This window comes from Arachis duranensis, chromosome 10 (assembly GCF_000817695.3).
Source record: "Arachis duranensis cultivar V14167 chromosome 10, aradu.V14167.gnm2.J7QH, whole genome shotgun sequence".
Lineage (NCBI taxonomy): Eukaryota > Viridiplantae > Streptophyta > Magnoliopsida > Fabales > Fabaceae > Arachis > Arachis duranensis.
In genome coordinates this window covers 97992388-98003344 of record NC_029781.3, presented here as the reverse complement: position 1 = coordinate 98003344, position 10957 = coordinate 97992388, and the positions used below count along the sequence as shown (strand labels likewise).

Genomic DNA, 10957 nt, shown 5'->3' with positions numbered 1-10957 from the left:
TTTGATCGTTTTTTTTTTTCTTAAGGTTTTATAAAATTGTTTGATTGTGATATCAGTGTTATTGGTATTACATATAAACAAGATTATGAAAATTGGACCGGTCATTAAATTACTTAAATCACTAATTTATTGATTGATTGTGATATCAGCGTTATTAGTATTACATATAAACAAGGTTATGAAAATTGGACCGGTCATTAAATTACTTAAATCACTAATTTATTGATTTATTAGTTCAATAAGTTCAATTGAAATAATCGTTTTATAATAAAATAATAAATAAAATATAATTATAATCTAACATAAACCTTAAAATGTTATCCAAATTTAAAGTATTATATGAAATATCATCAACCAAAGTCTTAATGTCTCCGATTATAAATTTAAAATAGGGTTAAGTATGATTTTGGTCCCCAACGTAAGGGCTGAAAATTTATTTCGTCCCTCGCCTTTTTTTCGCTCAAAAATGGTTCCTTGAGATTCCAGTTTGTTTTAAAATCGTCATTTGCCCCCAAAAATAAATTTTTAATACGAAAATGCCCTTGATGGTTGGTATTACTTCCCGCGAGATCAATTTTCCTTTCCCAAGCAACGCTTTGTCTGAGAATAGGACTCCAGAGTGAAACGTTTGTGTGAAATGATTGTGCGAAACCCTTGGAAGGCCTTCCTGCGACGTCCGGCGTTGGTAGCTTGAGAGAGGTTGCCGGAAAACTTCCTGGGTTGTTAACTTGGCTTCGTCCCACAAAAATCCCTTGGCGAGGTAAGCATTATGTGAATATAATGTCTCGATTCTTAATAGGGTTTGAATTGATTGTAGTTGTTGTTGTTCATATTTGGTTGACTTAGTCCATGTGTTGATTAATAGGGGTTTTCGGGAAGGAGATGGCGCTCTTCAACATCGTGGAATATTGTTGTTGTTGAAATTTGATTTTGGAGGATTGTTGTTGCTGATTCTGGGTTCTTGATGATGATGATGATTCTGGGTTTTTATTTGATGATGATGATGATGATTCTGGGTTTTTATTTGATGATGATGATGATGATTCTGGGTTTTTGTTTTGATGAGGATGATGATGATGATGTTGATTTTTTGAGTTTTGGTTGGTGTGATGGATGGTGATGGAGTGGCAGTAGGTGGGGGGTGGTGGTGGTGGTGGTAGTTCTGAGTTCTTATGATGATGATGATGATGATGGTGGTGGGGGTGGGGTGCTGGTGCTTTGCATAATTTTGGGGAAGAAGGGATAGGGGTATTTTGGTCTGAATGACGGTTTTAAAACAAACTGAAATCTAAGGGATCATTTTGGAGCGAAAAAAAGGCGAGGGACGAAAAAAATTTTCAGCCCCTACGTTAGGGACCAAAATCATACTTAACCCTTTAAAATAAGGCCTATTGTTACTTTAGCTAAGAGCACTCTGGATCGGACAAAATAAAGTGTTAACTTCTCCAATTATATGTTTAAGAGATCATTAACTCTTAAATATGAATTGTGTGGCATTCTTTCTCAACATGGTCTTGATTTTTCAAATATTCTTAGTCAAAGATATGATGGTACTAGTAATATGAGAGGGAATGGAATGAGTTACAAGCATTATTCTTAAAAGATTGTCCTTATACTTATTATATTCACTATTTTACTCATCAATTATAACTTGCATTAGTTGCTGCATCTAGAGAAGTTATTTCTATGCATTAATTTTTTTCAAAATTGATTTTCATTGTCAACATCATTTGTTCTTCTAGTAAGCGACATGATGAGTTACATAATGTCAAGACAAATAAAATTGTCAATTTATTAGAAATTAATGAACTTCAAACCGGTAAAGGAGAAAATCAAATTGGTACTTTGAAACGAGCAGGTGATACTCGATGGAGTTCTCATTTCTCTTCTGTTTGCAGTTTGATAAATATGTATGGTGCAACATTGACTGTTTTACAAAAGATTATTGTTGATGGATCAACTTATTCTCAACGTGATGATGCAGATAGTGTTTACAATATCCTAGCCTCATTTGAATTTGTATTGATCTTACATTTGATGAAAGATATTATGGGAATAACTTATGTTCTTTGTCAAGTTTTACAAAAGCAGTCTCAAGACATAATTAATACTGTGCAACTAGTTCATTTTACAAAAACACTTATCCAAAACACGAGAGATGACAAATGGGAGGAATTATTGAAAAATGTAAAATCATTTTGTGAGCAACATGATATTCTAATTCCTTATTTAACTGCTTCTTATGTAGCAAGGCAGGGACGCTTATGTCACCAAAAATATCATATTACAATTGAGCATTATTTTAGAGTGGAGATATTTTTAGTCACAACTGATAAGCAATTAGAAGAGTTGAATGACAGATTCAATGATCAAGCAATAGATCTATTAAATCTGAGTTTTACTCTCATGCTTAAAGATGTTTACAAAAATTTTGACATTTTTAAGATTTCTACTCTTGTTGATAATTACTATTCTGAAGACTTTACTGAACAAGAGAAGATTAATTTGTCTTTTGAACTTCAACATTTTATTCTTGATGCTCGTCAACATTGAGAAATGAGGAATCTATCAACTATTCATGAATTGTGTAGATGTTTAGTAGAAACAAAAAAGCCAAAAGTGTATTACTTGATTGATAGATTGTTTCGTCTAATATTAACTCTTTCAGTTTCTAAGATAACAATCACAGGATCAAAGAACAGTACCTCAACAATAATTTATCAAAGTACCAAATTAACAATATCAATAATATGAACTAAGATCAACAACACAACAGCAATTAAAATAACTAAAACCAAGAAAGAACATCAATCCAGATATAAGAAAGAACAAGAACAAGAAAAAAAAATCAACTTTCATATGTTCTAAAACTCGAACAGATGATGCTAGAGCTCAAATACGCAACGGAAAGGTAGCTCAGATGAGGGAAGCTTGGCAAAAACAAAAGCGGAAGCGTGGTGATAACAGAGGGATGGAGGCCTCGAGCTCGAACAAGCAACAGAAGGAGCAATTAAATACAACAGAACAACAACAACATAACAAAGTTAATAACATCATCAACAATCCAAAACCATAGTAATAACAATAATAATTGAAGAAGAAAAATCACAAATTAACAATCATAAACCAAATAAAATAACAATAACAATACTTTCTAGAGAACAGAGGTGAGGGAGCACGACGGAAGCCTAGACGCGGCAGAACTGGAGAAGAGATAGCCCGGACTGTCGCAGAACTGGAGCCGAGGAGGGTGGTGCGCGGCGAAAAAAGAGCAGAGGAGGGTGGTGCACGGATGAAACGAGAGTAGAAAATGGTGGAGTGCTGCAGAACTGGAGCAGAGAAGTGATAGAGTGAGGTGAAACAGAGCCGGCACGGCAAAACAATAGTTACGTGATGGAGGAAAGATGCGAGACGAGTTGCAGTGAGGACGGCGGCTTCAAGCACTGTCGAAGACAATCACACATGGAACAGTGGCCTTGAGCAGTCACGACTTGTGATGGCGACAGTGGCTAGATGGAGCAAGTAATGGGACTTTTTCTTCTAAGGGAAGAGCTCGAGAGAAAGCAGAGTATTGCTGAGCTTAGGGGAACTGAATTAATGTTCTCTTTTTTTTTTGAGTAAATACCCAATCCGACCTGACAATTACCTCGAAGGGACTATGAGGCCTCCAAACAAAAAAAATACCCAATCCGATTCTTGATCTTTAACCGCGTTGTTTTCCTTCAAAATGTGAAAACCAACCGAGTCTAAGTTCGATTTGATTGGAAAATTTTTGGCCGGTTAGGTAGTCCAAAAGCCATTTTTAAAACGGGATTATGCATATTAGCCGAATGGCTTTTTTGTCGGTTTCGAGTTCGACCGGTGGTGTGGAGGTTCACTACTCAAACCATGTAGATTTAGATTGGCGGACTAAGGGTGTATTTGGTACACAAGTTGGAAGCACAAGAAGTATGTTCAATCTTTTTGAACGCTGTAATTTTTGTTTGTCTAACTTTTTTTCTCAAAACGCGAACATGATTTTAAATTTGAACTCCCGTTCACCAGAAGCAACAAATTGTAGTTTTTTGAACGCGCACTACTCTGGCTGATTCTCTCTCTCTCTTCCATTGAGGTAAACCCTAAAACTTTCTTTGAGGGCCGCCGCTGCCGCCTCAATCTAGGCCGCGGTGGCCCTCCGATGCTCCTATCTCCCTTTACCTCTTCTCCTTTGCTCCTGTCTTCTTAACATTTCTCTTTTTTTGCCTCTTCTGCCTCCCCTTCTTTCTCCTCCCTTCTCCTTCTCCTCTGTTTCTGTTCTCCTCCACCTCCACCCATTCTACTCCGTCACCTCTTTAACTTCTCTCTTTTCTCTTTGCTTTCCTATTTCTTGCTTTATTTACTGTTTTCTGCTTTTCTTTTAGAGATCTAGATTTGAGATCCAGATCTAGATCTAAAATAATTTCTTTCGAACCTGAGCTTAGCTCTGTGTTCCTGTTTGTATAACCCATCTGTGATTTTTCCCTTTGTTTGTGGTGGCGTTTTGGTTCCTGTTATGGTTGCTGGTGGTGTTCTGATGATACAAATCTGTTCAGATCTTGAAGGAAAATTCTACAAAGAAATGGTTTCGTTTACAAGAAAACTTTCAGATTAAAAAAAATTCAGATTTATATGGAGAAGAAGAAGATGTATCTTATTGGCTTGCAGCACATATGTGTAGATTTAGAAACAAAAGAGAATCTGTTTGGCCTTTGTTTCTTCTTTTTAAGATTTTTAGGAATCGAATGTTGGGCTTGCTATCATATTTTAGTTCAATACATAGGATATCTATCTTCTTGTTATCTATGTAGAATTGATACTTCTTTTATATTTGTAAGTGCTGCATGGCTTTCCTATAATTGAGAAACGTTTCTTTCTGTCAAAAAAAAAAATTGTAGCTTTTGCGTTGATAAATTAAAAAATTAATTTACATTTTACCAATTTTGCCATTCAATCTCATTTAGTCATTTACAATAAAAGGAATTTGGATTCTCTAAATTTGAAATTTGTACTTTAGAGGGTAAAGTGTGATCTTCTACCCTTGAATGGTTTCTCTCTCATATTTATTCTTGGTCCCACCTATAAAATAAATTGTGAAAGATCACACTTTATTCTCTAAAGTGAAATTCAAACTTTAAAGAATTCAAATCCCAATAAAAGATACTAAAAACAATCATTAGAGTTTTTTGAATTTTTTATGGCTATGCTTTACAAATAAATATTTTTTAATATTATTATTAGTACTCTTTTGTTAAGTTTTAATTTTTATTAACTTTTTATTTATTTTTCTTGTTAATAGCATGAATATTTTATTTTAGAAATTTTTTTTATGTTCACTTATGTATATTATTATATTTTTTAATAGAATTTTTAGTATTCATTGTTCATATAAATTTTTTAATTATTTTTATTAATACGTATTTTTTTATAAAACTTTATTTTTTTATTTGATTTTGTATATTTTTTACTATATATTCTTAAATTAGTATATATTTTATTTATTATTGTTAATTTTTATAATATAAATTTTATTAAAAAGATATAATTAAATACAAAAAGAGTATTAACAAATTATAGTGAAAAGAGTATTAAATTTCAATGCATAAATTTAAATTATTTTCAAAAGAAATTATAGTCAAAGAGTATTAAAATAATATAGTTTTGAATGATATAAATTTATGTTTTTTTTAGTAATTTTTATCTAAACGTAATTTTGAATGATGTAATCCAAACAACATTTATTTTATTATAATTCATTTTAATACAAAATTGCCAAACATAAATCATATTAACACCAACTCACTTTTTTATGAAAATCAAATTTATAAAATCAATTTTATACAAACTCTCATTTACAAACTCTAATTCAAATACACACTAAAATTTATTTCATTTTGTCATTTTCTCTTCTACATATACATTCGTAAATAGGTAAATATAATGTAATGGGAATCATATTACACATTACATATACGAAGAGATTTAGATGCTCAATTTTTAAAGAAACCAAAATCTTAAAAATATTTTTTAATAATAAAAAATTTAAATGTCTATGAACAAAAGATTAGAACCTTATTTATTGTTTTTACTAAAAATATTTTTATCATATTTTTATAATTTTTTTAATTGTTTAAATTTTTGATAGTTTATTCAAATATTTTAGCTTAAAACCTGATAAGCAAGATAACATATTGTTATTAGATATTAATAAGGTTTAATTATTCTATTGGTTTTTATAGTTTTATAAAATTTTCAATTAAATTTTTATATATATTTTTTTTAATTGGATCTCTGCATCAAATTTTTTTCAATTAGATTTTTGTCTTTGTTGATAGAATTTGGCTTAATTGTATAAAGATCTAATTAAAAAAAATTGGTACATAAATCTAAATTAAGAGAAAAAAATATAAGGATTCAATAAAATTTTTTTTGGTACAATGACTCAATTAAAAAAAAAATATAAGAACCTAATTAAAAATTTTACAAAATTATAGAAACCAATAAAATAATTAAATTTTACTAATAATTATATATATTACAGATTCTGTGATCCAGCACTTTGAGCGAGTTGATTATCTATCCATTCGATTTTGATAAGTATGAGAAGGAAAACAATGTGCCTTAACTAAGTTAACTTACCACCTAGTTAGCTGGGTTAACTCAGCTGGCAAATACTAACTACCTTTGAGTATTCTTCGTTTCTTCATTCCTTCCAGAACTTGAGAGGAGTCACCAACATTTGATTCCATTCAATTCACCCTTCACAAGCCCTAATTTTCAACCAGGTAACGTTCCACCTAGTTTTCTTTCTTTTCCCTTTCAGCATTCTCTTCTAACCTTGCTTTTATCGAATTCTAGGGTTTATCACGCATAGAATTTGACGATTTGATTCATGTTTCTCTCTTCTAACCCTACGCTTTACTAACCGTTCTTTTATAAGATTCTATTTAGATCATCGTTGCGTTGACGAAATCATGTAATTTGGCTTTCAATATTTTTTCCTGTTAAAATAATTGTTCGATTGGTTGTTTATTATATATCAATGCTAATTATGAGTGGGATCATGCCATGTTTAATCACTGTATTTTGTGTAGATTGTATAACAAAGAAAATTTCTTGGCTTTGATGGTGATGCCTGTGATTTTGGTAATTTGACCTGAAGCATTAGTTCAAATTGCGGTGGTTGTTTTGTTTGTATCATCTTTGTGAAGCTTTGTGCAAGTTTATTTATTAAATATAAGTGTATGTTTGTTCGTGCTTCCAGTTTTCGTAACTGTAGTTTACTCTTGAGTTTATCGGTGTTGATGTATTAGTTGCATTGGAGATTTGGAAGATTATTATGATTTGGCAGTGATGATTGAATAGGGCACACTTTTTTTGATGCTGTCATTGCGAAGCTTGTTGCCAGTAATGGTATTAATTCAGCTAATGCGGTAGTTATTTGTCCAGATCAGGGCAGTCTATTTGGTAGGGCTACGACTTACATTTCGAAGAGTTGGTTTCATGTCTGAATCCGACGCATAGCTTCCTACTACCGTTGGTAAGAGATTGAAGTTCTACTTTAACTTTCTCTTTTTGGTCAGCAGACTCTATCTTCCATTTGTTTTATTATAAATCTAACAGGTTGGGCATTATATTCATATTTGTTGGAGTTGAAAATTTTGATATGAAGATATTATTTATACTGGTCAGTTGTTTTTTAGATGAATGGAACTCTTCTTCTTCACAAACTTCTTTCATTTTTCCCCCTTTTGGACATGGATATACTAATTCTGAAGTATTAACACTTTCTAATTCTCTCCTTTGTTTCTATTGTAGTTGCTGATATTCTATTGTGGAGGCAATGGCAACTTTCCGTGGCTGTCATTGTTGTTGCAACAATTGCCTGGTTCCCGGTTGATTGGACCAGTTTACCCTCTTTAACCATTTGTTCAGATGTCTTGCTGATTTTGATTGTACTCTTGTTTCTGCGTGCTAACTATGCGGCCCTTAGAAATAAGTATGACCAGTAATCCTTGTTCTGCATATACATGCTTTTCATCATTTTAAAGTGAACATGATCATTGCCTGTCTTATTTTATTTTAATTTTTAAATGCAGACAACCACCAACATTACAGAGCTAGTAGTGTCAAAGGAGATGGTCAATAATGTAGCAGCTTCATTCCGGGTCAAGATCAACAATTTGCTCCTTATAGCACATGATATCACTATTGGAAAGGATTTCAGAATATTTTTTAAGGTTAGCTTTGTATTAAGTGTAGCAATTTAGGGATTGTGGCTGGGGAGTTGTGATATGAGCAGTTAGTGATTCAAGTATGAAGATCCGTTTTTTCCTAAAATAAACTAGGTTGAGTGTCATCTGTTTAAAAGGATAGCTGCTGTTAAATTTAAGAATGACTACTTACAGTTTCTAATGGGCTTATCAATCACGCAAAAATGTGATCTATATTAATACATTCCTTCAACCTGCATTGTTGAAGTGTTACCCTCAAATTCATCAGTTATTTTTCAAAAGTATATGTGCACTTGTTCTGTTATCATGGAAAATTTTAGTTTTGAGATTTGCTAACTGGGACATCCTTCTTTTCTCAAAACAAAATAAAAAAAAGGATAACAGGGGAAGTATTTTGAGGTGGTATGTCAGCTACCTTTCTACTTCAACCTTGTTCATGGCCTACTTGTGTCTTACACTTTTATGCTTTGATTTAGTGATACAACTTTTTGCATTTAGATATTGGATTTTGTAGATATCAATTTGTGTACATGACTTGATGAATAACGAGCAGAGGTGATTCAGTTTATTGTTTACTTGACAGGTGGTGGCTTGTTTGTGGCTTTTGTCTGTCATTGGAAGCATCTTCTCTTTCTTCACACTCACAAGGTTGGTATGGTTGCATCTTAAGTTTATTTAATGTATTATAAATTTTGTACTAAATAATATTTAGGTGTTTCACTTGAACTTCTTTTGCCATTCCTTTCACTGCATTCTCTTATTGTCTTGTTTCTGGTGTGAGGTCAAAGTGGATTCGTGTCCATTCATTTGCACCCTAATTATTCTCAAACTTCCATTGCATTTTCATGGTTTCATTAATGCACACACGTTTATGTATTTTCAAACTAGGTTGCATGTCATGTCATTGTTCCTATTTGACTTGATGCTTTTTGTTTGGCGCTGTATAGAGTCATTTTGCCATTTAAATATGAACACCCTTTGTATCTAACTTTATTTACATTTCTTCCTCTTTTATTGTGACAGGAACCCTCTTGATGTTTACTATCCCGGTGTTGTATAACAAATATGGAAATTTTGTAGATAAATGTTGTGGAATGATAAATCACCAATTTTCAAAACATTTAGAATTGTAGATGAGAATGTTTTAATAGATTGCTACATAACATACCCAAGGACAAAGAGTCTTGATTTCCAGGATCCTTCAATTTATACTCTTTTGGAATCTTGCCACAATGTTGCCTTGTAAGTATGAAACATCTTTATAATGTAGATGTTGTTCTTGAATCAAATAGCTTGCACCCACTTTAATCAGATTTTGCACACATGAATTAGACAGTTTGCATTCACTTTAATGAGATTTTGCACACATGTATCAAACAATTTGCACCTAGTTTAATGAGATTTTGCACACATAACTTAGCATAGTTTGTATCCATCTGTGTCTGTATCTGAATGCCAGTATTACTGTTATTATGATTATGATTATTATTATTGTTATTATTATTATTTTCCAAACAAACCATGGTTAAATTGGGTGAAGATTTTTTACTTTATGTTTGCAGAAATTGAAAGAATGTCGTTGTTCTCCTAATTTGGTTTTCACAACGATAAATTCACTTACAAGAGAACAAAAACTTGAAGTTGATAAAATGAGATTCTCATACTTGAAGATTATTCAAGATTGGAAAGTTGATAGGCAGTTATTCCTCCACTTGCTAAAGCATATAACACAACAACAAGCAAACTGGAATTAGTGGTGGGGGATATCGATGTGACAACAGATAAAATTGGGGTAGATCTAGGATTACCTTCAATTGGTAAAAGCTTTCCGGAAGAAGAATGGACTTCAGAGCAAGAAAGATTGGTTGCCCCATTCAAGTCTGTGAGAAGTCCATGGCTACAAGAAATGTTACATTCAAGAGAAAGTAATGTTTCAACATCTAACAGGAGAGATTACTTTAGGAGAGCACTTACAATATTCATTATTAACTCATTCTTGGCACCAAAAAATAGTCCTGTCACATCCCCAAAGCACATACCTGCCATTGTTGACGTAGAGAACATCACAAGATACAATTGGACAAGAATGTCACATCCCCAAAGCACATACCTGCCATTGTTGATGTAGAGAACATCACAAGATACAATTGGACAAGATTTGTGCATGATGAGCTTATGAAAGGGGGTTGAAAATTTCAAGAAGTATTGATAGTTGTTTTTATGTTTTGATGGTAATCAATCTATTGTACTTATCTTTTTTTCATTTTTCGATTTCTCTTTTGATGATAATCATTACATTTACTATTTTGCTTGTAGATTATCTATTATCACGAAGACGCATTTGGAGATAAGGAAAATTATATAAGGCCTCCACCACCATAGATTGCTTATTGGGATAAAAAAAACTTGACAAAAAGTTGATATAGGAGTCATCAAAGTAAAAGTCAATGGTTTGTTTTATCTATTTTATCTTGTTAATTCAATATAGTTTTTTTTATCTTGTCACATTCTTCTTTGCTTTTACAAAAACTTTGTTTGCGTGACTATTATTGTAGGTATTGTTACCCTTTTAGTTAAGCAAGGTGTTGTTGATGCTAAATTTGCAAAGAACACAACAAGAGCATCAACTAATTTGGCTAAGAAAAGGGAGGCGAATGAGCTTAATAAAGATGATAACGCAATGAAGGAGAAGAAAGAAAGGTAAACAA

The 10957-nt window shown here is 32.3% G+C and overlaps 1 pseudogene; it reads left to right on the top strand.

Moving 5' to 3' along the window:
* Positions 1–7466: 7466 nt before the first annotated feature.
* On the top strand, positions 7467–9794 carry LOC107471207 (reticulon-like protein B16; annotated as a pseudogene).
* The last annotated feature ends 1163 nt before the right edge of the window (positions 9795–10957 follow it).